We start from the raw sequence: 27,680 nt of genomic DNA, 5'->3' as shown, positions 1-27,680 counted from the left end.
AAATAAAAAATAAAAGTAATATAATCAGGCCTTCCTGGTGGCACAGTGGGTTGAGCGCAGAGCTGTGAAGCTGTCCGCAGCCTCTGCACTGCGGGTTCGATTCCAGGCCAGCCGGGGAGATACCCACATGGCGCAGCAGACCTCTCCTGCCTCACCTGCTGCTACCCTCAGCAGTGTCTTCGGTCCATCTGCCTGTTTTTACTCCCCACTCTGTCTCTGGTGAATCCTCTCACCTTCCCGCACCTCTGGCCTGTACCCCAGTTCTTGTATAAATAAATAAATAAAAATAACTATTTAAATGGTTCAAAAACAATTATAACAAACTGCATAATTGAAAAAAAAATCTAAAACAGAAAAAGTATCTTAAAATTATGTAATACTGGTTAAGATTATGAACACTACCTGTTTGACTAACAGCAATGCTGCAAAAGTGAAATCCAGACAGTGCTGAAAATGAGCTAACAATGGTGAGAAAGTGGAAGGCATAAATACCCCCTTTTTGACATTCTTTTGATCCTTTCAAAGAGAAAGATTATGAGTTAAATGACTTGAACGAGGGTGAAAACTAAAATATTAAAAAGTGGCGATAGAGGTCTGTGGTCAGACTGGTCCTGAGACCATCTTAAATAGGACTTCATACCAGCCACTGCCCATGTCCTTCATAACACTTACAGAAAGCAAAGTTCGTGTTCTTTGGTCATCCCTCATCCTGTCATGTCTCTGTCCTTCAGATGGCAACAGTACTCATTGTATCTTCTGTCTTAAATCTCATCAAATTCATTCTATACTCCTTTCAGTTAAAAAGACATAGAAACTTAAGTATTATTATGCTTTAAAACAATCCTAAAGTGTGAAGAAGAATCAACTCTTGAGAATTAATCATTGCTAAAACTGGTATTTTCTGAGCATCTACCATGTATCTAAAATAGAATTAGAGAAACTATCAGAGCATATCACACATGGTAATGCTAAGTGCTACTTCATGATACTTATTTTAGGTACATGTGTATATGTACACATGTAACACTGTCAAAATATAAAAGAGTAAAAGTCTTACAAAGCAAAGCTACTTCAAGTTGGTCTACAGACCAGTGCTGGCTGGATAACTGGCTACCGTCTATGATAAATTAAGAAGTTTATGACAGGGCCTCCCCGGTGGCGCAGCGGTTGAGCACTGGGTTGCGAAGCTGCCCGCACCTCTGCAGCGCCGGTTCGATCCCCGGCTGCTCCCCGGCCACTGGAGGAGGGTCCCACATGGCGCGCAGACCTCTCCTGCCGCCCGCTGCTCCCCTCAGCAGTGTACTTCGGTCCTTCTGCCTGCTCTGCTCCCCGCTCTGGCTCTGGTGAATTCTCTCACCCTCCCGCGCTTCTGACTGTACCCAGTGCTTGTATAAATAAATAAATAAATAATAATAAAATCTTAAAAAAAAAAAAAAGAAGTTTATGACAATGTAAATCAGTTAAGCACAGAGAACTTTTTATAATAGCAAGACTTTCTCTATGAAGGAAAGAGTACACTGATTTATATTCAGGCACAAGCTGCAAGCCTGTATCAAGGACTGTAACAGAGACTAGCTATTGTGAGTAACACTGTTCTGGAGTATATAGCTTCTCATCACAAATATCTTAGTCCAGTTACCAAACAAATCCTCTTTAGGTAATAAGTAACTAATTGCTACACCATATACTGATATTAAAATGTGACTGTCAGGGCCTCCCTGGTGGCCAAGGGGTGAAGCTCAGCACTGTGTAGCTATCCTCAGCCTCTACAGCACAAGTTCGCTCCCCAGCTGGGGAGGTGACCCACATGGCACAGCAGACCTCTCCTGCCTCACCCACTGCTCCCCTCAGCAGTGTATTTCAGTCAATCCTCCTGTTCTGATCCCCACTCTGTCTCTGGTGAATCCTCTCACCTCCCTCCACCCCACACCTCTGGCCTGTACTCCAGTTCTTGGACATCTAAGAAAATAAATCTTAAAAAAAAAAAAAAAAAAAAAAGTGACTGTCACTGGGAAGTCAAAAAGAAAATTCAGTGTGGCTAAAAAAAGACAAAGCTTCTTCCAGCCCAGAATGTACTCTCCTGTCTTTTGGGCTGCGTCTCTCTTTCTTCAAACACCAATTTAAGTTCCACCTCTCCCATCCTCGATGGTACCAATTCTGGAGTTTATCTTATGGCCTGGATCTTACACTACTTGCTATCTGCTGTTCCTTTAGTACAGTATTTGGACAAAATGACAGTTATGACCAGGCTTTAACACCCTCAGATTTCATATGCATGGAATTCTCAATTTAATGTGTTGATAGCAACAGAAACTGGCAATAAAAATAGTATTGGGTTATCGGAAAAGTCATGATGTATTTTTTCTGGTTTTCAAGCAAAAATGCATCATGACTTTTCTGACAATAATTAGTAGAGTTAGAATGAAGGAAATTCCAGAAGAGGAAACCAACATTAACAAAGATACAAAACAGGGAATTAGTATGGGAAAGCAATGAACAAAATAAGGTCGTCTACAGAGATTATGGAGAAATAATCAACTAGATCAAGGGATTACACATTGACATGTTTTCATTCCTACCATCTAGCTCGGTAGTCCTCATACACACAAAACTTAATTGTTGGCTAACAATAATAAATTACATCAGGTAAGAATATGAAGTTGCATATATACAGGACTTTTGAAGTCATCCAAAACTGTTAGTTCTTGAAGAAAAAAATAGTATCTCAGCGTCAAAGTGAAGATTACGCAAGGTGGATTCGAAGGAGAGAAGGAACAAGGGAGGGCAGAAGTATAACTAGAAAGCCTCTGCAAAAAAGGCAAAAACATTCTTTGGTAAAAGACTGAAAAGCATTATTTTCTTTCTTACACACACATACCCTGTCTATCCTGAGCAAGTAAAGAATGATAATCTGTTAATGAAAAGTGAATACTCTAGTTTAAAAAACTGATCCTTTTACAGCAGCATTTCTCAAGCCGGACATCTTACTCATCTTCTGGACCAGATAAATCTTTGTTGTTGCAGGTTGCCCTGTGCAGTAGGATGTTAGCAGTATTTCTGTCCTCCACCCACTGAATACCACTAGTAACTACCCCCTAAAACTGTTAACAACAAAAAATGGTCAAATGCACCCTCAGGAGCAAAATTACCCCTCCCACCCCACCCCACCCCCCACTGCTAATTATAGGAAATAAGAAATTCAATTCTGAACCTGTTGAGAAGTAACAATCCTTAAAAATGCCCTGACAGAGATATAAAATGTAATTAGACATCAGGTATACAGAGACCAGACAGACATTAAGTCAAATGGAAAGTCATTAATGTTAGTTTTGATATCTCCTATAGTTTTAAGAAGTATTGACACTGGCAGGTTATCTCCAGCATGGTTTATTTTCTTTACTTATATGTAAATTTTTAAAAATTTCTGTAATAGTTTTTAAAATAGACACCATTTATACTAGTAAAATCAGCAAAATGAATCACCAAGGAAACAAGATCTTGTTTCTCTACAGGTGACATGAAAATTAGAAGGGAGGGGGGAGAAGAGGGAGGGACTCTAAAGGAGAAAGGACACAGACGTCATTTGGAACAAGGAAAACCAGAAAAGTGCAATCTCAGGAAAATCAAAGAAAAGAGAATGTCGGGCCTCCCTGGTGGCGCAAGGGGTTAAGCGCCGCATTATGAAGCAATCCGTAGCCTCTGAAGTGCAAGTTTGATCCCCAGCCGGCCAGAGAGAAACCCACATGGCGAAGCAGACCTCTCCTCTCCCACTGCTTCCCTCAACAGTGTATTTCAGTCAGTTTGCCTGTTCTGTTCCCCTCTCTGTCTCTGATGAATCCTCTCAACCCCCACATCTCTGGCCTATACCCCAGCTCTTGTATGCATAAATAAATCTTTTAAAAGAGAAAGAGAGGGCCTCCCCGGTGGCGCAGCAGTTGGGCGCTGTGTTGCGAAGCTGCCCGAGGCCTCCGCGGCGCCGGTTCGATCCCCGGCTGCTCCCCGGCCACCGGAGGAGGGTCCCACATGGCGCGCAGACCTCTCCTGCCGCCCGCTGCTCCCCTCAGCAGTGTACTTCGGTCCTTCTGCCTGCTCTGCTCCCCGCTCTGGCTCTGGTGAGTTCTCTCGCCCTCCCGCGCTTCTGACTGTACCCAGTACTTGTATAAATAAATAAATAAAATAAATATTTAAAAAAAAAAATAAGAGAGAATTTCAAGAAACTTTTACAGAGCTCTTATGACACTTTTTAAAAGGAGAGGTAAAATAGTCTAGTTCTCAAGAGCGACTGTATAAACAGGCTTCAATTTGGTCAACATTTAGAAAACCTACATCTAATCAGATCTAGTGCTGGGAGTTAATGGGGTTACAAAATTCCTCAAGATGAAAGTTAAGCACACAATGGTAATTCAGAGCAAAGTATACTTAGTTCCAGAATATAGTACTAACAAATGTTCCAAAATCTTAGTTTTATTAAGTACAATTTGCAGAAATAAACAGAGGGTTATCTGCTTCCCAGAATAAGCGTCTATCTACACGTATTAATATGACCTTAATCCATTTCTTAAGTCTCCCTTATTAGCCCCTTAATTTTTTTAACAGATGTAAAACAAATGAGTAAGGAACGAGATCATATTTAGAATGTACCATAAAAAAAAGACACAGTTGTCAATCCAAGCTTTACATAAGAATCACCTAGATAGTTTTTTAACAATTACTGATGCCCAGAATCCAGAATCCACTCCTGGACAGTTAGGATCAGAATTTCTGCATGGGGCCAGCACATACGTATCTTAAATAAGATTTTATCAATTTACAAGACTGGCAGAAAGGTATTTTTAAAATGCTTCCTGGGTGAATTCTAATGTGCAGTCAAGATAGAGAACCAGGGACATTAAGAATGATCAAAGCATGTCACTTAAAAAAAAAAAATTCTAAAGATGAAAATTACTTTTCATCTGAAATCAACATCTTAATATGTGATAACATTTTCAAACTAACAAAATTGAGAACTCATTTTAATTTTGATTTGAGAAATTAAAATTAAAGCCCCAGAAATCCCAAACCCATAGCTTTTACAATATTATCCAATTTGTTTGAAATTGATATTGCAATGTGTAATAATTTCACTATGTAAGAAAAACATGTTGGTATTCTTAAAAGTATTATGAAAAATTGCAAGATAAGAGAAACAAGGTTTAGCTATCGTGACAAGATTGCTATTCACTGTATGTGAATACTGTTTTACTTGAGTTAGTACGGCTACAAATAGGTTGAACATTTCACCATTTACTAACAGATGGTTATTAAGAAAGTGCTGTATAGTTTGTTTCATTTCCCACTCATCACACAGACTGAAAGCAAATTTCTTATATCCTCCTAATACCACCAATGCCACTCCTCAGTTGATTTGCATCTGCAAAATGGGAATGATTCAGCTGCAGCTATAGTTTCCCACAGATATCAAATGAAAAATATAGAGAGAAAAATGCTCTGAAAACTGTTCTATGCTATGAAGATATAAACCATTATGGTTAAAGAAACTGGAAGAATACCTAATTCTGCACTTGTTATTAAATCCCAACATTAGGTGAATACAATACACTTACAAAATTATGGTAAGCTAAAGAGGGTCACAAATATTTTGACCTTGTGGTTGGGTATAGGCTCTTTGAGTTCTCTACTCAATAGACTATATTGGAAGCAATGTACTGCCAATTTCTGGCTCCAGGCTGTTAAGAGACCGGCAACTTCCATATTCTGTTTCTTCAAACACTTGCTCTGGAACTCAAGACTCCATGCTGTGAGAAATCCAAGCTACATAAAGAGGCCATGTGCACACACTCTAGTTGATATCCCAAACTGAACTCCCAGTCAACTTCAACTGACATTCATACAAAAGAGACATCTTAGGGCCTCCCTGGTGGCGCAGGGGTTAAAGTCTCAGCGCTGTCAAGCTATCACCAGCCGCTGCAACACAAGTTTGAACCTCAGCCAGGAAGCTGCCGCACATAGCACAGCAGACCTCTTCTTTCTCTCCTTCTGCTCTCCTCAGCAGTATATTTTAGTAGCTCTGCCTGTTCTCCCCACTCTGTCTCTGGTGAATGCTCTCACTCCCCCTGCACCTCTGGCCTACACCCCAGTTCTTGTATGCATAAATAAATAGTTCCAGGTGTCTCCAACCTCAGCTGTTTATCTGACTATAAATGCAAGACTCTTAAATGAGAACCAAGCAGCTGAGTCCAGTCAACCTAAACAAACCAGAGATACTATATTCTTAGTTTTAAGACACTACGTTAAGGAATGATTTATTATTCAACTGTGGGTAAATGGGACAATTATCTAATTTTTTTAAAAAATCCTTCCTTAATGACATCTAATCTAATCAGCAATTTATAGTTAATGGCCATTTTTCCCCTTTCATCTTTACAAAAATAAGTGCATTTTCATTTCATTTAGTCCATAATATAATCCTAGACACTTAATGAAAGGAATATGACATGCTGTTGTTCTGTTAGACATGTTCAAAGTTGTCTTACTTTGAAAAAAATCCATGTGGCTCAACACTATTATACTCACATTGATAAACAAAATGGCCCTAATGACTAATAAAGTAAATATATAAAAGATCAAAATGCCAGACAGACAGCCCTAGAATATTTTTGTTAGTTTTCCTCATGCGCCGTTTTCTCATACAACACGAACCTATATGCGGTTAATGAATATTTGCATTCTGAGGGTCTCCCCCGGTGGCGCAGTAGGTTGAGCTCAGCGCTGTGAAGCTGTCCGCAGCCTCTGCAGCACAGGTTTAATTCCTGGCCGGCCAGGGAGATGCCCACATGGCGAGGCAGACCTCTCCTATCTCGCCCGCTGCTCCCCTCAGAAGTGCTTTGGGTCCGTCTGCCCTTTCTGCTCCCCGCTGTCTATGGTGAATCCTCTCACCCTCCCACGCCTCTGGCCTGTAACCCAGCTCTTGTATAAATAAAAAATTTTAAAAATCATAAAAAAAAAATTTACATCTTGAAAGGCAGTTTAGTTGGCGGGCTTTTTAATTTTTGTTTTATTTTACTATTACAATTCCTTACTATCTAATTTTAAAGGTGCATCTAATGTATCAAAAGAAAATAAACATTTCAAACCACCCATATCAATATGATAAAGACACTGCACAAAATACATCACCTTTTAGATAAACAGGTCCAGTGGGGTCATAAGAAATATCCACCATGAAAGACATTCAACAGTGAACATTAAACAGAATCTGTTGAAACGCAAAATCTGCTTACATGGCAAAGTCGCACAGCAAGGCAAGAACAGAAACACTTCCTTAACGAATATCACTTGACATTTTTAATGGCTGCAGCAGGATATATGCAAAACGAAGGATGCTTGCAATTCGAAAGAGTAGCATGCTTTAGTTGGTATCCCTTTCATCTAAAACCATCAGGGCTCTTAACAAACGTTAAATTCCGTAGGCTCTGCAACACCTCTGTGAGTCAGATAAATATCCTGTTAGTGATTAAATGACTTGCTTCAAGGTCACAGAATAAACTGGAGGCAAGAATTAAACCCCGAAGTGTGCTCTGTAGCTTTCAGTACAAACGCACATCACTGCGATTCACGGCTCTGTTAATTTCCAAGGTGGAGTGGAGGTGAAATTAACTTGTCCCACAACTCTAAGGAAGAGGCCATATTTTAGGAAAGAAAATGCTTTTATTGGGGCAGTCATAGTTTTAACTCTGATGGGCTTTAACTCCTACTGTACTTCATTAAAACCAAGTCAGATTTTAATGGGACTCGGAAGCAGCTGGAGAGACTGTCGTAAGGCCTGGGTCTGTAGATCGATAATAGAAAAATCGGAAAACGCAGTCAAGAGGAAGGAGGTCAAAGTCGGGTCTGAGTGTCGAAGGAGGAAGAGAAATTAGTCGAGCACCTTCTAAGACGGAAAAACCTGAGTTCACGCGAAACTCGCGGGGAAACCCTAGGTGGGCAGCCAGACCGTCTCGAGTCTGGGCCTTTCCTCCGAAAGCTAATTTTCTGGTCGCGGTTGTCCCACCCCCTCCGCGGACAGGGCTGGTCTCCCGGGCGACCGGCAGCCGGAGGAACGGGGCTCACCGCGACGGGTCCCCGGGGAACAAGGGCCAGGCCCCCGACCCGCACTCACCGTGGCGCCAGCGCGCTTCACTGACGCCGGCCTCCTTTCCGAAGGCCCATCTCCCACCAACCGGAGGGAAAATTCGCTTCTCCGTCCCGACCGAAGCCAGCCCAGCTCATCCCCCTTTTCCCAATTTGCACTGCGTTGCGACGCGTCGCGCCTCTGACGTCACGGCGGGCTCCGCTCGGGCCTGCGCGCGCGCGCGCGCGCGCCCGGGGCTGGTCCTACCAGCGAGGGCGGGAACTGCAGGTGGGGCGTTTTAGGGCGGGCAGCCGCTGTGCTCGAAGGCGACCCCCTTTTCCCTCCCACCTCCACCCCTGCTGCGCCCAGCGTCTCTCGGGCGTTGTGAGGTCATCCTGAAGTTGCTAGTTTCCTGGGCCTTGCAGCGGAAGAAACAAAGCTGCTGTTGATCGCCTTAAGTGCGTATTATCCAGACAGGAGACTTCCGATGACTAGAAAAAGGTTGAAGCCCATCAAATTCTGCCTAATGGTTTACCAGTCTGAAGCCAAGCCTGCTGGTCAAGAAAGAAAGGAAATGCTCCTAAAACACATTATATTTACACATTTAATTTTAGTTAAAGGCCCAATCTTACAGAAACAAAACGAGCGATCTGAACTTCCTTGCGAGGTGAATTTTGTATTGTCTTAGAAAACAGTGATTGTATGCTCCCATTATATAGAAACAAAGTTGCTTGGGGGCGGCTGTTGGCCATGGTCACTGAGTCTCCGGAGACAGTCCATGGGTATCATGGATGGGAAAGCTGGAAATTGAAGTAAACTGCCTTTAGTGAAAGTGTGTAAGTGAATACATGAAACACCTAGACCAACAATATTTCTCATAGTATTTTTCTATAAATGTTAGTTTCTTTTCCATCACAGTGAAAAACCTGCAATAGTAGCTATTTTATACCTACACTATACACTATTTCCCTCAAAAGATTTAAGACTGATGTACTGCTTTGAACTACTAACAAGGAAATCTTAGAAAATGTTCATAACTAAGGAAACATTGCACCTATCTTTTGAGGGAGGACCTTAAGGAAATTGATGATGATTGTGTTGGTTACAGCTGCTCCTGCTGGTTTTCTACTAAGTGCCTTGATGAATAGGAGCATGAAAAGAAAAACAGAGGAGCCTCCCCGGTGGCTCAAGGGGTTAAGTCTCAGCACTAAAAATCTATCAACAGCCACTGTAGCGTGAGTTTGACCCCCAGCCAGGGAGCTGATCCAGTAGCTCAGCAGACCCCTCCTGTCTTGCCCGCTGTTCCCTTCAGCAGTGTATTTCAGTAGATCCACCTGTTCTGCTCTCCACTCTGTCTCTGGTGAATCCTCTCATTCTCCCCCCAACCACCACCTCTGGTGCTACATCTCAGCTCTTGTATGTATAAATAAAATAATTAAAAAAGAAAAACAGAGCTAAGTCTGGGAGGGGGAACCAAACAAAGACAAAGAATTTGGAGTTCTCTGAAGACAGTCCCAGAAAGATGATGCCGGGAATGTGACAGAGAAAGAAGACAGAAGAATGAATAAACCAATGAAAAGAAGGGGGAGGGAGTGAAGAGGTAGAATGATCTTAATAAATGGTACTCTTTAACATTCACCTAAAGTTATTTTTGTTGATCTGATGTAACTGCCCTGTAGAGGCAGGAAGGCATAGTGCAGGATCTCTATGACCCTATGCAGATGGGTGAAGGAGTTCTGGAACCCTCGTGGCCTTTTCAGGGCTTTTTGGGATTTACCAGGTACACAGCAGGCAGGTAGACAGGTGTGCTGGGGTGGGGGGGTGCTAGGAGGCTGGCAGGCCTGCCAGCTTCCCAGACCCCAGCGAGTCCTCACTTTTTCCAGGCTCTGGGATGTTCTCTCATAGGCTTTGCTTCTCTCCTCCTTTCGCTCTGCTGGCATCTCCGTGACACCGCTCTTATAAGCCCAGTCTCTCAGCCCAGGTGTACCCACTTACATAGGCCTACACCCTACTCCAGGTGCCCACAATTAGGCATGCATTCAGGACCACAGGATTCCATCATTAATCCTAATGGCGGGAGGGCAGAAAAGCCTGATACGTTATTTACCCTACATGCCCCAACTCCCAGCAATATATGGAATTCCCCTACTTCCCTAAAATGTGAATCCCCTGCTTATATGCCGGTCATTTGCTTGACTTTTTTTGAAAGCTAACAAGTTTCACATGTTGAAACCAGGAAGCACATGACAAGATGACTCCAAAACTGAAGGTGGTAAAAGCAAGAAAAAAAAAAATAAAAGATTGCAAAGAAATCATAGAAATCTAGGTGCAGGCTATAGACTTTGAAATACATGGAATGAGAATTAAGTTACCTAGATAAACCTATGTTTACAGAATCAAATCCTAAATACTGGCTCTTTTCCAAATGTGTTATAACAAGCTAGAAGGCAGGGTCTGCCATACCTAGAATCTAATAGTCGCCAACTGTTTAGAAGGCATGACTTCTATTTCACCTTAACTTTAATTCCTATGCCACCTAGCAAAAACAGTAGTGAACCTGGTTCATTCTCCACTCAACAAGGATTTATTGAATGTATATCCTATGCCAGGCATTGCTTTAGACTTGGAATATAAAGTTTGTCACAGAACTGACCTACACTACAGTGGGCAGGTCATAAAAAAAAATTATACAATGTCAGGTGATGTTAAGTGCTGAAAGGAAAAATGAAACCAAGTAAACTATTCCCTGATGAGATAGTCAAGTCTGATAAAGTGACTTTTCCACAGAGCCTGGGGTGAAGAGAGGGAACAAGTCTATGGGAGAAGAGCATCCAGGCAATAAAAACCACACAGGAAAAGGTGGGTGTGTTGGAGAAACAGCCAGTAGGACAGTGTGGTCAGCACAGAGTGGGTGAGTGGGAACATGACAGATGATCTCAGAGGGTGGAGAGAGAATAGAGATCAGATTATATAGGCCTTATAGGTCAATAAAAATAGGTTTATCCCAGAATAATGCAAGCAGTGACTCACATGCTAATATTTGATGGAAAAAAACTTAGCTTTCTTTTGTATGATAAAGCCTCCAGCATCATGTATAAATCTTTATCCCAGTTGTTTTTTAGTCAACCCACAAGCATCCTGCGATTCCTTTGCTAATCATTTTTTAAAATTTTATTCATCTGTTTCTTATTTCCTAAAATCATGATTATCACCTTGGGCTGGTTGCCTAGCCCATCAAACATTTTTTCTCTAGGGGATGTATCACCAGAAAAACGGCGGCAAGACCAGGCATTCTTCAGGTTATAGACTTCAAGGTTCAGCACTCACCACTCTGCACATCAGCCTTTATCTTCACTTGTAAAATACCTACTGTATCACCACTTAGGGTGAAATAAGTTCTATTTTTTGTACATGAAGTTATTTTTCTAATTCCCTTAAACTTACCTCAACAAAAATTTAGAGATGCACCCTCATTAATGCTACGAATTTATTTTTTTATTTATTTTTTTTTTAAAGATTTTTTTTATAGACATGAATTATTTGTTTGTTTGTTTATACAAACTGGGTACAGTCAGAAGCGCTGAGAGAATTAGCCAGAGCCGCAAGGCAGAAGGACCGAGTACACTGCTCACCGGCAGGAGAGGTCTGCGAGCCATGTGGACCTCCTTGAGCAGATGCAGCGTCGCAACCCAGCTCAACCGCTGCGCCATCGGGGAGGCCCCAATGCTACGAATTTAATGATGAACTGTGCTTACCTTTTTCATTCCTCTCATTTTACAGACTTCAGTCTTCTCTCCTTTCTGCCTTTGTTTTTCTATGTAGACTGAAGAATCTTAGTCTGGTTATTATGTTTTCTTTCAGTGGTTCCTCATTCCAAGAGTTACTTTGTTTTCTTTGGAAAATCCCTGCTTCCATTAGATTGTCCTCACAGGTGTAATATTCAGCATACAATATAATGGTCACCTTCCTGGGTTTATCCCAACAGGTATTTGGGTTTGATGATCACAAAATATTTAGCTACTTCACCGAGGTCAAAGATACTTAAACTTCTTTATTTTTTAAAAGATTTTATTTTTGTACAAGAACCTGGGTACAGGCCAGATGCGCAGGAGGGTGAGAGGATTCACCAGAGACAGAGCGGGGAATAGAACAGGTAGACTGATGAAATACACTACTGAGGGGAGCAGCGGGCAAAACAGGAGAGGTCTGCCACACCATGTTCTGGACCGAACCCGTGCTGAAGAGGCTGCGGACAGCCTCACAGTGTGGCGCTCAACTGCCTGCACCACCAGGGAGGCCCCATACTTAAACTTCTTAAGAATTGTCTCTGCAATTTTGTCATGGTAATAATCACAAGAAAAAAAGGGAATCCCATTCAATAGGCATAGGAACTGTTGCACTATAAGCATCTTTAACTGAGCTCATAATCAACATTCATGCTTAAGCCTTTCTATATATTTACGAAAAAGAGAACCCCAATTTAAGCTTTAGCTATGGTAACATCTTATGAAAGCATCTAAAGATACATCTTAAGTCAAAATTTCAAAAGCTGTTTCTGCAATATTTCTATTTAAATGACTTCCAACTAAAATAGTCGTAATAAAATATCCTCTGTAGAAGGAGGGAGTGACTTTTAATGGAGTGTTTGCTTCTTTCAAACCATGAGTAAAAAAGTTAAATACTACATAGTCAGTGGTTTTCAGATTTCAGTATAACTGAGCAATACATGTCTTGAATGAACAAAACAATACATGGTGCAGGCCCAATACAAAAACATAAAGACTGAGGGATAGCTGAATACACAGAATTCCCCACCTGCTCACCTACCCATGGAGAGTAGGACCTGGGCGTGGCACAACTCAGTGCACCTTGGGAAATGTTCCAAAACAGGGATCCAGACGCTGTGTCACCACACTTATTTATGGTGGAGTAGAGAGAAAGCAGGAACCACCCAGCCAATTTGGAAAGCATTGAGCTTTTCTATTGGGGTTGCAATCTTACTGGTTTAAAAATCAAACTTTTGACACCAGACACCTGGGGAGTTTTCCTTACCAACCCTGGTTTCTACCTGAGGCATCACAGCCTCCTTGCTGAGCTAGCTTGTTGCCAGGCTACAGAAGAAAAGGAGAATACCTGGCCTATCCACCAGATAGCACTTTCCTCAAGTGCTCACAAGAACCAGTCTGGAGTTTACATTCAGTAGGTATAGAAAGGAAGCTACAAATTAGCATATTAAGGTGTGCTTGGTGATTCAGATGTTGGTGGTCATGAGGACTTGATTGAAAAAATGCTAGTTCACCCACCCAAATGAGCAAACATTCTCTTCAAAGTTTATTTTGTAAATAGCTATCTCAAATCTTTTGGAAATTTTTTGAAATTTTAACTAGAGGATGAGATTCTTTATAAAGTTACTGTGGGGCCTCCCCTGGTGGCGCAGCGGTTGAGCGCTGGGCTGCAAAGCTGCCAGCAGCCTCGAAGCGCCATTTGATCCCCGGCCGCCGGTGAGGGTCCCACATGGCTCACAGACCTCTCCTGCAGTACCTGCTGCTCCCCTCAGCAGTGTATTTCGTCAGTCTGCCTGTTCTGTTCCCTGCTCTGGCTCTGGTGAATTCTCTCACCCTCCTGCGCTTCTGACTGTACCCAGTGCTTGGATAAATAAATAAATAAATCTTTTAAAAAAATAAAAATATATATAAAGTTACTGGGGAGTTTATAATATTATCTCTGAATTATTTTAAAATTCTACAATATCAGTATGTTATTCTGTAATCTACCAAGTGCATGGAATAGGTAAAGGAGTCAACTGTACAGTGTTGGATGGAAAGTAGACTTCAGTAGTGATCATAATGTAATATATAAAGATGTTGACATAATAAAGCTGTATACCTGAAGTTAAAAAAAAAGTAATGAACAGACAAAACAAAAATAAACTTTTAGATTATGAGAACAAAATGGTGGTTAGAACTATGAGCCAAGAACTACTAAATCTTTTGCAAACTGAAAACTCTGACAGGCTTAGATTTTAAACGTGTGCTTGAGGTATACATAGCCTTCTGAAGTGAAAGTTCTCTATTAATCTAGCTTAAATTAGCAGGTTAAATTCCAGGTTAACAGGCTTGTATTTGCTGCATAGCTTTAAAATCAGTCTTTTACAAAGTATTCAGACATTAGAACGTATTTTGAGACTTTGAGAACAAAGTCCCAGTTATGGTGAAAGATATGGATTCATATTTCAAGTAAGAATAGGTTATATAGAATATTGTACTCCCTGGAGGTGTCAGAAAAGATATTTTAATTATAGAAAATTCCAAGCACATGAAAAAATTAGACTAGTACAATGAATCCCCAGGTACCCATCACACAACTTCAGCTACTATCAATGATCTGCTTGCCAGAAGATACATTTTAAATTGCTTGTACTTTTTCTTTCACAAAAGTAATGTTTATTCATTGATTAAAACAGAAAAAAACAGATTAACCAGAAGAAAATACACATTGATGACAATCTTGGTGCTTCTGATTAGGCTGTAATGTTCTAATAGCTGCTTTTGAACAATTCTGGAAAAGGTTCCCTTCCCTTAATTGTATGCAGCCCTGTGTCCAAGGTTCAGGACTAGGCTGTTGAAGTGTGAATCTGACTTCTGCCTTCATTCTTTCTGAGTTAAGTTACCTTCTGGAAAACATCGTGCTCATGGACGTAGGGGTCCTACATTCCAGCCTCCTTTCTATGCAAACTTACACACATAACTGGAATCCTACCAATTGTTTCTTTGTACTCCTTTTTATTTAGTGTTTCCTGAACACTCTCCCCCCCAATTACTGAATATCTAAATTATGTAAAAATATCATCTTTAGTGACTGCACAATATTCTTTTATTCAATATAATCTCCTCACTAATTTAACTTTACCAACGGACTGGAATATTTCCGGTTTAACAATGTTAGAAAAAGCAGCGAGTATAAAAATATACTCTTGTGGGTCTGCAGCATAAATATTAGGGCACATGCAAAACAATCTTCTTAGGGGCCTCCCTGGTGGCACAGGGATTAAAGACAGAGTTATCAAGCTATCACCAGCCACTGCAGCATGAATTCATCCCTGGCCGACTAGGGAGCAACCCACATGGCGCAGCAATCCTCTCCTGCCTAGCCTGTTGCCCGCTGCTCCCCTCAGCAGTGTATTTCTGTAGATCTGCCTGTTCTGCTCCCCACTCTGTCTCTGGCGAATCCTCTCATACCCCCCGTCCCGCACCTCTGGCCTGTACCCCAGTTCTTGTATACATAAATAAACAAATCTTAAAAAAAAAAAAACCAAAATAAACTTCCTAGAATAAAGTTTCAGAAATGGCATTCCTGAGACAAAAGGCATGGCAAATCCCAAACTTACTAGTATCTGTTACCAAACTGCCTTTTAGTGAGGTTGAACTATACAGTTCATACCCCACGACTTTTGCTCATTTTCCCAAGAACTTGACATTAAATGTGATGAAAAATATATTCATATTTAAAACATAACACTAAGTGTGATAAAATATATGAATTCATAATTTTGATTTTTTAAATTAAATTTTAACCTTAACACATTGTCAATTTGACTATTGAAAAATGGTATCCAACACTGCTTTATTGAATTTCTTTGTATGGTTTTCAAGTGAAAAATGTATTTATATGCATATTAATCATTCTTCCTGATTTTCCCACATTCAGCACTTATCCTTAAGCACTCTTCTACCGGTGTATTTTTCTGAGTTAATGTATCTGTTTGGGTAAAGTTGAATATATGTATTATAGTACAAATATTACTGAAAGTGTACGAAGGCAATTTTTAAGAATCAATGCGTATCATATCCAAAGGAATGTAAATATTTATTTGATTTGATACAGCATATTTTTAGGGACGAGACCTACATTAACCTGAACCATGTGAACTTGCCAATATTTGGCTCTCTTTGATGTATCAAAATTGACATCTAAGGGCCTCCCCTGGTGGCGCAGCGGTTGGGCACTGGGCTGCGAAGCTGCCCACAGCTTCTGCAGAGCCGGTTGTATCCCGGGCCGCTGGCAAGGGTCCCACATGGTGCGACAGACCTCTCCTGTCTCGCCCGCTGCTCCCCTCAGCAGTGTATTTTGTCTGTCTGTTCTGTTCCGCTCTGGCTCTGGGGAATTCTCTCACCCTCCCGTGCTTCTGACTGTGCCCAGTGCTTGTATAAATAAATAAATGAATCTTAAAAAAAAATGACATTTAATACAGTTCTCCACCTGCTAATTTGGTGTACAGAGATATTAAAGTTGAAAATGATTTCATATTATCCTAAAGGTCTCAAAATACTTCACAAATATTGTTTCTTTTATTCCATTTCTTTTTTTCTCTTACCTTCTATTAACTGCATAAGTTTATGGCTGAAAGTTCAAGTCACAAGATTAAATAGACTTGCATTGTTTTTATTCTTTCAGAAAGCAGATGGCACAGGGGCAGTCTACTTGGTGCAAGGGAGGCCTTCATTTTTAGCCTTCCCAATGCAGATTAAACATCCAGAGCTGGTTATGGATGTTTTTAATTTGTAAATTCATGCCATATGGAGCACAATTTTGTTCTCTGAATTTATTCCAACCCCTAGGAGGATCTTGGTGTCTGACAGTTCCTAAGGGTTCAGTCACTGGATATGTAATGTTAACAACAATAAATGGGATCCCAGAGTCCTCGCCAAACCTTGGAGCAATCTAAAGCAACAGGAAGTAATTTGGGATTACTGTTTCAGTCTAACAAAAAGATGGATTTCCTAGATTTGCAAGCACAGATACTTTTGCTGTAATCAAGAGCCAAGGAGCTCAGACTTGAAAGTCTCACCTGCAACTCTCGGATCCAGGAGTGTTGAAGACTCTTCAAGCAAGAGAGATTTGAGAGTCTCATCTGCAACTCTCAGATCAGAGGGGAAGGAGAGGATCTCTTGCCCAAGGAAGAGTGAGCTCTCATTTTTCCCCAGGGTAAGATGCTTAATAACAATGAGAGAAAAGGGGTAATTTGGTTCTGGCAGCTTGTGGGATTCTGCGGGAAGGATGGAGTTGGCTTTATCCCCTCAAAGGAGGGACAGTGATAATGGTAACATGGGCTTGTGGGAGCATTGCTGCAGGGACCGAAGGGAGTATCTTGTTACTTTGGGTTTTTCCTAAAGAGGGAGCCAGGAGCTCTTTCTTTCATGTGACTCAGTTGGGTAATCTTGTTCATAACTTGAGGTTTCTTAGGCTTCAAATGAGAGAGGGTGAAAGCCGGTGACCAAATGGAGAAAGCCTCATTGCAAGAGGACATTTTCTCACAGGGCCTAAAGGATGAAATGGCAATTTTCCTTTCCTGCTGTCCCCCCTCAGAGAGCCCACACACCCTCAAGGGCCCAGGGCCCATGAACTGGGCCCATGGCAGACATAGGTTCAGTGTTTGGACTTTGGTTCAGGAGGCAATAGGGGAGCAGATCTACCCCTATTATTTCAGGGGGCTCAGGATGTGAGCAGAAATGGAAGTTTATATAGCATATACATACACAGGTATCAGTTATAAAACAAGCTATCAAATTGTTAGCAAAAATAATTTCTAGGGCCTCCCTGGTGGCGCAAGGGGTTAAGCACAGCACTATGAAGCAATCCGCAGCCTCCTCAGCACGAGTTCGATCCCCGGCCGGCCAGGGAGCTACACACACGGCACAGCAGACCTCTCCTGGCTCCCTCGCTGCTCCCCATCAGCAGTGTGTTTCAGTCAGTCTGCCTGTTCTGTTCCCTCCTCTGTCTTTGGTGAATCCTCTCACCCCCCATATCTGTGGCCTATACCCCAGCTCTTGTATGCGTAAATAAATCAATCCTTAAAAAAATAATTTCTAGCCGTCTGCATTCACAAATACATTTTTTTCATGGTGAAAACTAGAAAATAAGTATTAAATCATGGTTTTTATACAACCGAAACCCAGAAAAATATTAAGGACAAATGAATTTAATTATCATTATACATGTCTGGGTGTTTGGTGATAGTCCAGTAATGTCCACATTAGTATAAAAGTGAAGGCCTATGTGATTAAAAATTATTTTATATTTACTTCATCAAATGTATTTTATTTCAGAAAAGTCCTTAATTATCTTATGATCAAGATTTTTTAAAAATATTTTTTATTTACAAATATATTTTATATCATTGTTCATTTTTGTACAATGTATGCTTGTATGCTTTCTCCTTTTAGGTGTATTTCCCTGTAAAATTCCCACCGCCAATTCACCCTTGAACCATCACCATAGTCCCATGTGCTCTTCTCTACCCTGCTTTGATCCCTTTTCCTCTCCCTGCCTTGCAGAATGTCTCTGATATATGGCTGCCTGATAATTTTGTTTTTTAATTTATTATTATTGTTATATATATTTTTTCCTGATCCCTTTTTTTTTAAAGATTTATTTATTTATGCATGCAAGAGGTGGGGTAGAGGCCAGAGGTGTGGGTGGCGAGAGGATTCACCAGAGACAGAGTGGGGAACAGAACAGGCAGATTGACCGAAGTACACTGCTGAGGGGAGCAGCGGGAAAGTCAGGAGAGATCTGCTGCGCCATGCGGGTTGCTCCCAGGCCGGCTCGGGGATTGAACTCTTGCTGCAGAGACTGCGGACAGCCTTATAGGTTGTGTCTTAATCCCTTGCGCCACCAGGGAGGCCCTGATCCCTTATTCAGTTCCCTATATTCCTCCTATAGGTGAAACCATTTAATTTTTTTCTTTTTCCTTCTGGCATATTTCACTGAGCATAATTCCTTCCAGCTCCATCCATGTTGCTGTGAATGGCATGAATTTATCTTTTTGATTGCTGAGTAATATTCCATTGTTTATATATACCACATCTTGATCCAGTCATCTATTTTTGTGTCCTTTGGGTAGATTCCTAGGAGTGGAATTGCTGGGTCATGTGGTAGCTCCATTTTTAGTAGTCTGAGGAACCTCCACACAGCTTTCTATAGTGGCTAAACCAGTTTACATTCCCACCTGCAGTGTAGGAGAGTTCCTTTTTTCTACATCCTTGCCAGCATTTGTTGCTGTTTTTTAATGTGCCCTTCTCACTGGTTTATGATCAATATTTTTTTAAATTATAATTTGTGGTTTCTTAAACTATGATATGGGATTTATAAATATATGACAAAGTATAAAAATAATAGATAAAGTATAGAATTTGAAGATATTTCCATCAAAAATATATTTAAAAGTTAGAAATTTATAAATTAAAAATTATTTAACATTTTTGAAGTTTTTTTTTTTTTTTAAAGATTTATTTATTTATTTATACAAGCACTGGGTATAGTCAGAAGCGCGGGAGGGCGAAAGAACTCACCAGAGCCAGAGCGGGGAGCAGAGCAGGCAGAAGGACTGAAGCACACTGCTGAGGGGAGCAGCGGGTGGCAGGAGAGGTCTGCGCGCCATGTGGGACCCTCGTCCGGTGGCCGGGGAGCAGCCGGGGATCGAACCGGCGCCGCAGAGGCTGCAGGCAGCTTCGCAAACCAGCGCTCAACTGCTGCGCCACCAGGGAGGCCCAACATTTTTGAAGTTTTACTTCTAAAATATTCAAAATTGTTAAAAATAAAAAGCAAAATGGGTCTCCCTGGTGGCGCAGGGGTTAGTCTCAGAGCTATCGAGCTATTGCCAGCCACTGTGGCATGAGTTCCATCCCAGGCCAGGGAGCTAACCCACATGGAGTAGCAGACCTCTCCTCTCTCTCCCGCTGCTCCCCTCAGCAGTGTATCTCAGTAGATCCACCTGTTCTGCTCCCCACTCTGTCTCTGGTGAATCCTCTCACCCACCCTGTACCTCTGGCCTACACCCCAGTTCTTGCATGCATGCTTAAATAAAATAAATCTTAAAAACAACAAAAAGCAAAATGTACTTATCAAATTTTTATAAAGCAATCAGAATTTTAACATTCAAAATCCATCTAGTTGTCATTATAAATTAGTACCACATTTCACACATGTCCAGATCTACCTGTTTTCACATTTATGAGTAATATGAATTACTTATTAATCCAGAATATTCTTAGACACAATATGAACATGCCACAGCAAATATTCCACCACTCCCTTAATACCTCTGAAATGGCCATGGAAGGTGAAGAGAGCATCCGTAACTAAGAATGCTTGGCATTACAGGGATAGGATATGTCACTGTACAAGAATCTTAGGTTTTTTGATAGCTGAGATGAGAATTTTCAAGTCATTTGTCTTTTCATTTACCTAACATTTCTATTACAAAGTCTTCTGGCATTCTAGATCAGTATGCATCTCTGTTGTTAGTACCAGTGTAAGTACAGTGAGCAACAATTCCAGTTTCCTTAGGATTGAAGAATTTCCTAGGGTACAGGAATTTCAGTGCTAAAACCAGGAAGGAACCTAGGCAAACTGGGACAGATCATCACACTAAGTACAACCCACAACACGATGTGGCAGAAGTTCTTAAATTGTGGTCTGGGGTTACCGTGAAGTCCCCAATTCCATTTGGGGGTCCACAAGGTCAAAACTATTTTTCATAATACTACAAAAATACTGAGATCATTTGCCCTTTCGCTTTCATTTCCTTACAAATATATAGTGGAATGTTCCAGAGGCCATCTCATGTGTGATAATCTAACAAATTGACTGCAGAAGCAGATGAAAATCCATCTGTCTTCTATTAAGTCAGGCATCGAAGAGATTTGCAAAAATGTAGAATGTCACTTTTCTCACTTATTTTTTTGTTTTAGAAAAATCTAATTTTTTTCATAAAAATATAGTCAACATGTAACAGGTTTATTATTATTCCTGAATGACTTAATAAATATTTCAGTTTTAATTTAGTTTATGGTGACTATCAATAGTTTTAACTTAAAGATTTTTTTTTATTTTTGCGTAGAAGAGCTGGGGTGTAGGCCAGAGGTGTGGGGGGTGGGGGTTGGGGGGAAGGGGCTGAGATGATTTAAGAGAGACAGAGTGGGGAGCAGACTAGGTGGATTGACTGAAATATGCCGCTAAAGGGAGCAGCTGGCAAGACTAGAGAAGTATGCTGTGCCTTGTGGGTTAGCTCCCTGGCCCAGATAGAACTCAGGCCCTCAGGCCCTAGTGGTGATAGCGCTGAGACTTAACCCCTAGGCCATCAGGGAGGCCTGAAGAGCTGTAACTTAGCAACACAAAAACTCTTTAGACCTTCACTTTGTTTTTAAGTTTTAAGTTTTAAAGTTTTAAGTTTTAAGTTTTGAGGACCCTTGTTTTTTAACAGCATAAAGAGGTCTGAAGTTGCAAAGTTAGAGAACTTCTGTTTGTAGCATTTGAACATAGTTGTCTTAAGTTTCAAGATATAGCAAGAAATGGGAGAAGGAATTTTTTTGAGAACTAATGAGATGAATTGGGAGTGGTGTTAATGGTTTCATCTCATGCTGAGTGTCAGAGGTACTTCTGTGTTCTTTAATAATTACTTTTTGAGGTTTGATAATCTGGGGCCCTTCAAAACACCAAACTCATAGCAAAGCTCCCTGTTTCCTTGGCCTAATGGCAATACTCAGGAAGAGCAATAAAAATGAGAAAATTAGCTCATCAGAGAGACAGACAAGATTTTTACCACCACAAAAAAAAAAAAAAAAAGTTAAACAATGAGTTCCTCTTTTTTGCCTTCATTCCAATCAAAATAAAAAGATTTGTGTGAATAAGAAGTTTCTTTCTTCCTGAATTGTCCTAGGAAATGCACAGGGGTAAAGACACAGCGCTATGAGGCTATGGCCAGCCACTGCAGCATGAGTTCAATACCTGGCCAGGGAGCTACCCACATGGTGCACCAGACCTCTCTTGTCTTGCCCGCTGCTCCCCTCAGCAGTGCATTTCAGTAGATCTTCCTGTTCTGCTCCCCACTCTCTCTGATGAATCCTCTCACCCTTCCGCACCTCTTGCCAGTACCCCAGTTTTTGTATGCATAAATAAATGAAATACACTGCTGAATACACTGCTGAGGGGAGCAGCAGGAGAGGCAGGAGAAGTCCCCTTCGCCATGTGGGTTGCTCTCTGGCGGACCGGGGATCGAACTCATGCTGCAGAGGCTGCAGATTGCTTCATAGTATGGTGCTTAATGCTTTTGCCACCAGGGAGGCCCCAGATTAAGTAAGATTTTACCCATAACCAAGAAATCTCCCTTGCTTCCTCTTCCAGATGCTACATTGCACCCTTCTCATATAGGTACCAAGGGTAACTACTCCTCCCCCTTTTTTAAGATTTATTTATGCAAACAAGAGCTGGGATGTAGGCCAGAGGTACAGGGGGTGAGAGGATTCACCAGAGACAGAGTGGGGAGCAGAACAGGCAGATCTACTGAAATACACTGCTGAGGGGGAACAGCAGGTGAGACAGGAAGCTCTGCTGTGCCATGTTGGTAGCTCCCTGGCTGGGGATCAAACTTGTGCTGCAGTGGCTGCAGGGAGCTTCATAGTGCTGAGACTTCACCCCTTTCATCACCAGGGAGGCCCCTATCTCTAACAGCATAGCCTACCTTGTCTGTTTTTGAACTCTATGTCAGTGAGTGGTAGCAGAGTATGAACTTTTTGTTTCTGGCTTTGTTACCCATCTTTGTGTTGTATAATGCATTCATGTTATTGTATGTAGTTGCAGTTCATTTTTCTCATTGTAGAGTAATATTCAATTGTATGACTATAACGTTTATTCATCCTACTGTAGGTCAATTGGGTAGAATGCAGGTTCTTCTGGTGCGTATATACCCAAGATTGAAAGTGCCGGGTCATGGAGTATGTATCTGTTCACTCTTAGTAGATGTTACCAAACAGTTGCAAATCTTATGCTCCCTACCACTGGTGCATGGGAGTTTTAGTTCCTCCAAATCCTTGCTAACACTTGGTATTTTTTATACTTCTCATTTTAAACATTTTGATAGCTAAACTGCTTTGTTGTGGTTTTATTGTACATTACTTTGGTGACTAAAGAAGTTGAGTGTCTTTTAAAATGTTCATTGATCCTTTGGATAGGCTCTTTTCTGAAATACCTCTTTAAATTACTTGCTCATTTTATCATTGGCTGTCTTATTGATTTGTGTAAATTCTACACATATACTTGGTATAACACTTTGAATTTACACATTGAGATATCTTTCAATCTGTATCTTGCCTTTCCCCTATTTTATTGGTATATTTTGGTGAACAAAAGTATTGAACAAAATTAACTGTTCAATAGCTCCAATTTATCATATTTTCCCCTTTATGGTCAGTGATATTTGTGTCTAGTTTAAGAAATTTTTGCTTATTTTAAGGTCATTAAGCTATTCTCTTATGCTTCCTTCTAGAGGTTTTGGTGTTTTGCTGATTTTTAAAACATCTGAGTTGAGGAAGTTGTGAAAACCAACATTTATTCAAATTGAAGAGCTATTTTAAAGAGCTAGTCAAGAGTACTGTGCTATCAGATCTGAAGTAGTTGAACAAGCAGCTCTCTGAGAGGGAGTATGAGAAAACAATTACACAACTCCCACTATACTTCAGCAAAGTGTCTCTTACTAAGTAGGCCATGTTGCAAGTCAGCCAGAAATTGGCTTAATTCCCAAGGGATTGGAAAAAATATATAATGGTGAGGCTTCCCACACAGGAATGAAAGAAATGGAGATCAGATTGAAGGAGAATCTGAGGTTATTTCTTATGCCTGTTAGTGCTTATCACAGAAGTACGTGATATTTTTCCCTCCACTAGTATTTCTGATACTTGACTTTGCTCCATTACTTACGCTCTCCTCTTTCACCAAACAACTCAATCTCCCCACTACATCATATCATAGAAACTTTCAACCTCTTTCCTCATACACTCTTCTTCATTGGCAAAGTTCGTAAAAAAGTAGCCTCATTTGCTATCTCTGCTTTCTCACTACTCATCTTCCTTAACCACTTTTTCCATCTTGTCTGCATTTTCTACCAGTCTATGAAACTGCTTGCTTCAAGACTGTCAGACTTAGTATTTTCAAAATGAATTTTTTCCCTTCCTAAAGCCTTTTTTCTTATGTTTCTTATTTCTCTTAATGGCATATCATTCTCTTAGACATAAGGGTATGTCACACACCCATGTTTGTGACATTTTTTTCATTCATCCTCTCCCTTCTATTCCTTCAGCTATTTGCTTCAAGATCTCATTATCTTTTACCCATTTTAAACGTCTCCTAACTGCCTTCCTTGCTCCTAGTCTAGTCTTAACCCATCTATCCTATAAAAAGCTACAAGATGAACTTTATTTTATTATTATTTTTTAAAGATTTATTTATTTATTTATTTATACATACATACATACATACATACAAACACCGGGTACAGTCAGAAGCGCGGGAGGGTGAGAGAATTCACCAGAGCCAGAGCGGGGAGCAGAGCAGGCAGAAGGACCGAAGCACACTGCTGAGGGGAGCAGCGGGCGGCAGGAGAGCTTTGCCTTCCTCCGGTGGCGGTGGCCGGGGAGCAGCTAGGGATGGAACCAGCGCTGCAGAGGCTGCAGGCAGCTTCGCAACCCAGCGCTCAAACGCTGCGCCACCGGGGAGGCCCTACAAGATGAACTTGAATTAAAAGTTCTAGCCTTCCCATGTTCTACTGCGAATATCTTTTTTTTTTAAAGATTTATTTATTTATGCATACAACAGCTGGGGTGTAGGCCAGAGGTGCAGGGGGTGAGAGGATTCACCAGAGACAAAACCGGGAACAGAACAGGCAGACTGACGAAATATACTGCTGAGGGGAGCAGCAGGCGAGACAGGAGAGGCCTGCCGTGCCATGTGGGACCCTCACCAGCCGGCTGGGCTCGAACCGGCGCTGCAGAGACTGCGAACAGCTTCACAGCGCTGCGTCCAACTGCCTGCGCTACCAGGGGAGGCCCTACTGCGAGTATCTTTAATAGTTTTTCCCATTGCCTTTAATCCACCCCAAACTGAAGCAAATGTATTCTTTACTGACCCACACTACAGTAACAACTAGTTCACTTCATATTTCTTCTGATTTTTCTACCTCTTTCCAAATTCTCCTCACTTGTGAATATCTATATTCTTCTCATCTTATGCATGTATGCATGTAGGGTCCCTCTTACTGGGATCCATGAGGCTCTAGTTGTGACAAGGTGGTTTCTCTGAACCTTACATGATGCTCTTCTCCCAGAGAATATATTTATATAAATAACAGTTATACATGGTTGGAAATGATATGACATTGGTTACCTTCATAGGCATACTTTCCCCCATATTCTCTCTCTGGTAAATTCCTTTCTTTTTTTCCTTTTTTTAATGTATGAGTTTGTGACTTTATTTCTCTAAATTCATTTTAAAAAGCTTGTCAAGAATTAACAAAGCACAAAGAATCATTAACATTTTGTTATCTATCTTTGCATTTTTCTATACATATAGCATTTAAAAAATAAACTGATCTCATATTGTACTTATACTTGTTTTTTTGAGACATATCATGACTATCAATATCAATTCTTCCCCATGTTCTCAATAGTTTTCACAAACAAGATTTCATTTATAGCTATATATCACATTATCACCACAATGAAACTTAGTGCATTGGTATTGCAATTTAATTACAAAGAATTATTTCCAACTGGAAAAGATGAGGGCTTACTCTTTCAGTCAATAGAGATATAAATCTTTTTTAAAGATTTATTTATTTATGCATACAAGAACTGGGGTACAGGCCAGAGATGTGGAGGGTGAGAGGATTTACCAGAGACAGCAGGGAACAGAACAGGAAATACACTGCTGAGGGGAGCAGTGGGTGTGACAGGAGAGGTCTGCTGCACTATGTGGTTCACCTCCCTGGCCAGGGATTGAACTGGTGCTGCAGTGGCTCCCGATAGCTTCATAGTGCTGCGACTTAGTCCATTGCACCACCAGGGAGGCCCTCATTGGTGTATTACGTTTGACCAATTTCTCCAATAAAATAACACTGAGTACACTGGTAAATATTTTTTTATATTCATTCCTATTTCTCTCCTTAATATAATTTCAGAGGTCTACCAGAGCCTATTTGTACTGGCTCATGACATCTGGTAATTTCCTCTTTATCCTTACGGATTCAGTGCAAATACAATTTCCTATACTGTCTGTAAACTGAGTTAATCATGCTTCATTTAGCTTCCAAAAAACACTGAACATACCAGTATAAAGTCCTTATCACACTGTATTGCAGTTATTTTTCCTGTGACTCTCTCCCCTATAAAATCTTTAGCTCCTCAAAGGGAGAATAATACATTGGAATCTTTGTATCCCCAGCATCTAGCCTCATGCCTTATACAGAGACATCTATGATATATCTCTATTGACTGAATGGGTGAACCCTCATCTTTTCCAGTTGGAAATAATTCTTTTAAATTAAATTGCAACAGTATTTTCTCCATAGATCTCTTATGTCACATTACTTGCTACTATGTACAATTGTTATTTTTGTAAATATCTTCTGTTCTCTGATAGGTGGTTATCACCTAAAGTGCAGAATCTCCTCCTTGTCATACCCTCGGGCCACACGAAGTCAGGGACCCTTCACACCTACATCATTGGCCCAACTAGACTTGGCCTTGATTGGGACATACGATGACACACCTCAAGAGAATAATGTTCCAATGACAAAGTGCTAGAGACAGGCCGAGGCAAGTAGCTCAGAAACCTGGTTTACCCCATCTTCAGAAACTGGTAGTACAGGTTTCTATAAATAAAGTAAGTAGTGCAACTTAGGCAAGCTGTTCATTTATTTCATGAATTCATAAACCACTTTAAGTAAAGAGGAGGATGTGGTTAGAGTACTATGTGTCCAGGATTTTTCAAGTGCATTTCTCTAAATCACCATAACGATATTGTGAGCCTTATTATTCTAAATTTACAAATAAAACAGGGTCAGAGTGCTTTAGTGATTTATTCCGTATCATGGAGCAAAACCAAGAGTTGAAAGCAGGTATGTGAGACTCTTGAAACACAAGCTTTATTCCACCTCACACTGCAATACACTCAGTACTGCAGAAGGAAACCCTTGTGTCTAATGGGAACATAACCTACCAGACTAAGGGTCAGGCTTATATCAAACTTTGTAATGAGGAAGGGACACATATGAACTTGCCAAATTTTACCTTGAACACCAGGAAACACCTATTTCCTAGCAGCAATGGCGTTAGGCAATATTTCCCAAAGGTATAGAAGAAAGATGGCAGCATAACTTGGAAAAGGGAGTGGAGGCTATAGGAGTTATAGCTGGGAATAAGAAATAGTGCAACCAATTAGAAATCAAGTGAAACTCACTCAAGGGAAACACAATGGAGGGAGTACATTTGGATCTTAAGACTAGCGTGTAACAAACAGCCTGTCTTGTTCAATTCAATTCATCTAACATTAAATGTGCTGAGCACTGCATTGGGCATTATCATGACAAAGAAACAATTACAGCCTTCAAGACAATGACAGTCTGGCCTGGGGCTGTCCCTTGATAGAATTAGGTAAAAAGATACCAAGGGAGAATTTTTTCTAAAAGATTCTTGAAAACCCTTAGTAATCCCTCAGTAAGAAGTTGGATAGAAAGGGG

General features: G+C 40.8%; 1 protein-coding gene across 4 annotated transcripts in view; it reads right to left on the bottom strand.

Moving 5' to 3' along the window:
• Positions 1-27,680, bottom strand: part of USP8 (ubiquitin specific peptidase 8) — a 90,529-nt gene that overhangs the window by 48,581 nt on the left and 14,268 nt on the right. Inside the window, exons 1-2 of one of the 4 annotated variants that reach the window (XM_054701437.1) lie at positions 8,159-8,311; positions 7,281-7,483 (exon numbers count right to left, since the gene is read on the bottom strand). The exons of 2 other annotated variants lie outside the window; for them this stretch is intronic. The gene's annotated coding sequence lies outside the window, so the exon portion shown is untranslated. Of the gene's footprint in view, positions 1-7,280; positions 7,484-8,158; positions 8,312-27,680 lie in introns of those variants that run through there. One more of the 4 variants, XM_037502462.2, reaches the window with a different exon arrangement.

Source organism: Talpa occidentalis, unplaced genomic scaffold (genome assembly GCF_014898055.3).
Source record: "Talpa occidentalis isolate TD23 unplaced genomic scaffold, MPIMG_talOcc4v2.1 talOcc4.11, whole genome shotgun sequence".
In the NCBI taxonomy this organism is placed as follows: Eukaryota; Metazoa; Chordata; class Mammalia; order Eulipotyphla; family Talpidae; genus Talpa; species Talpa occidentalis.
The sequence above is the reverse complement of the archived record's forward strand: the minus strand, read 5'-3'. Positions and strand labels throughout refer to the sequence as shown.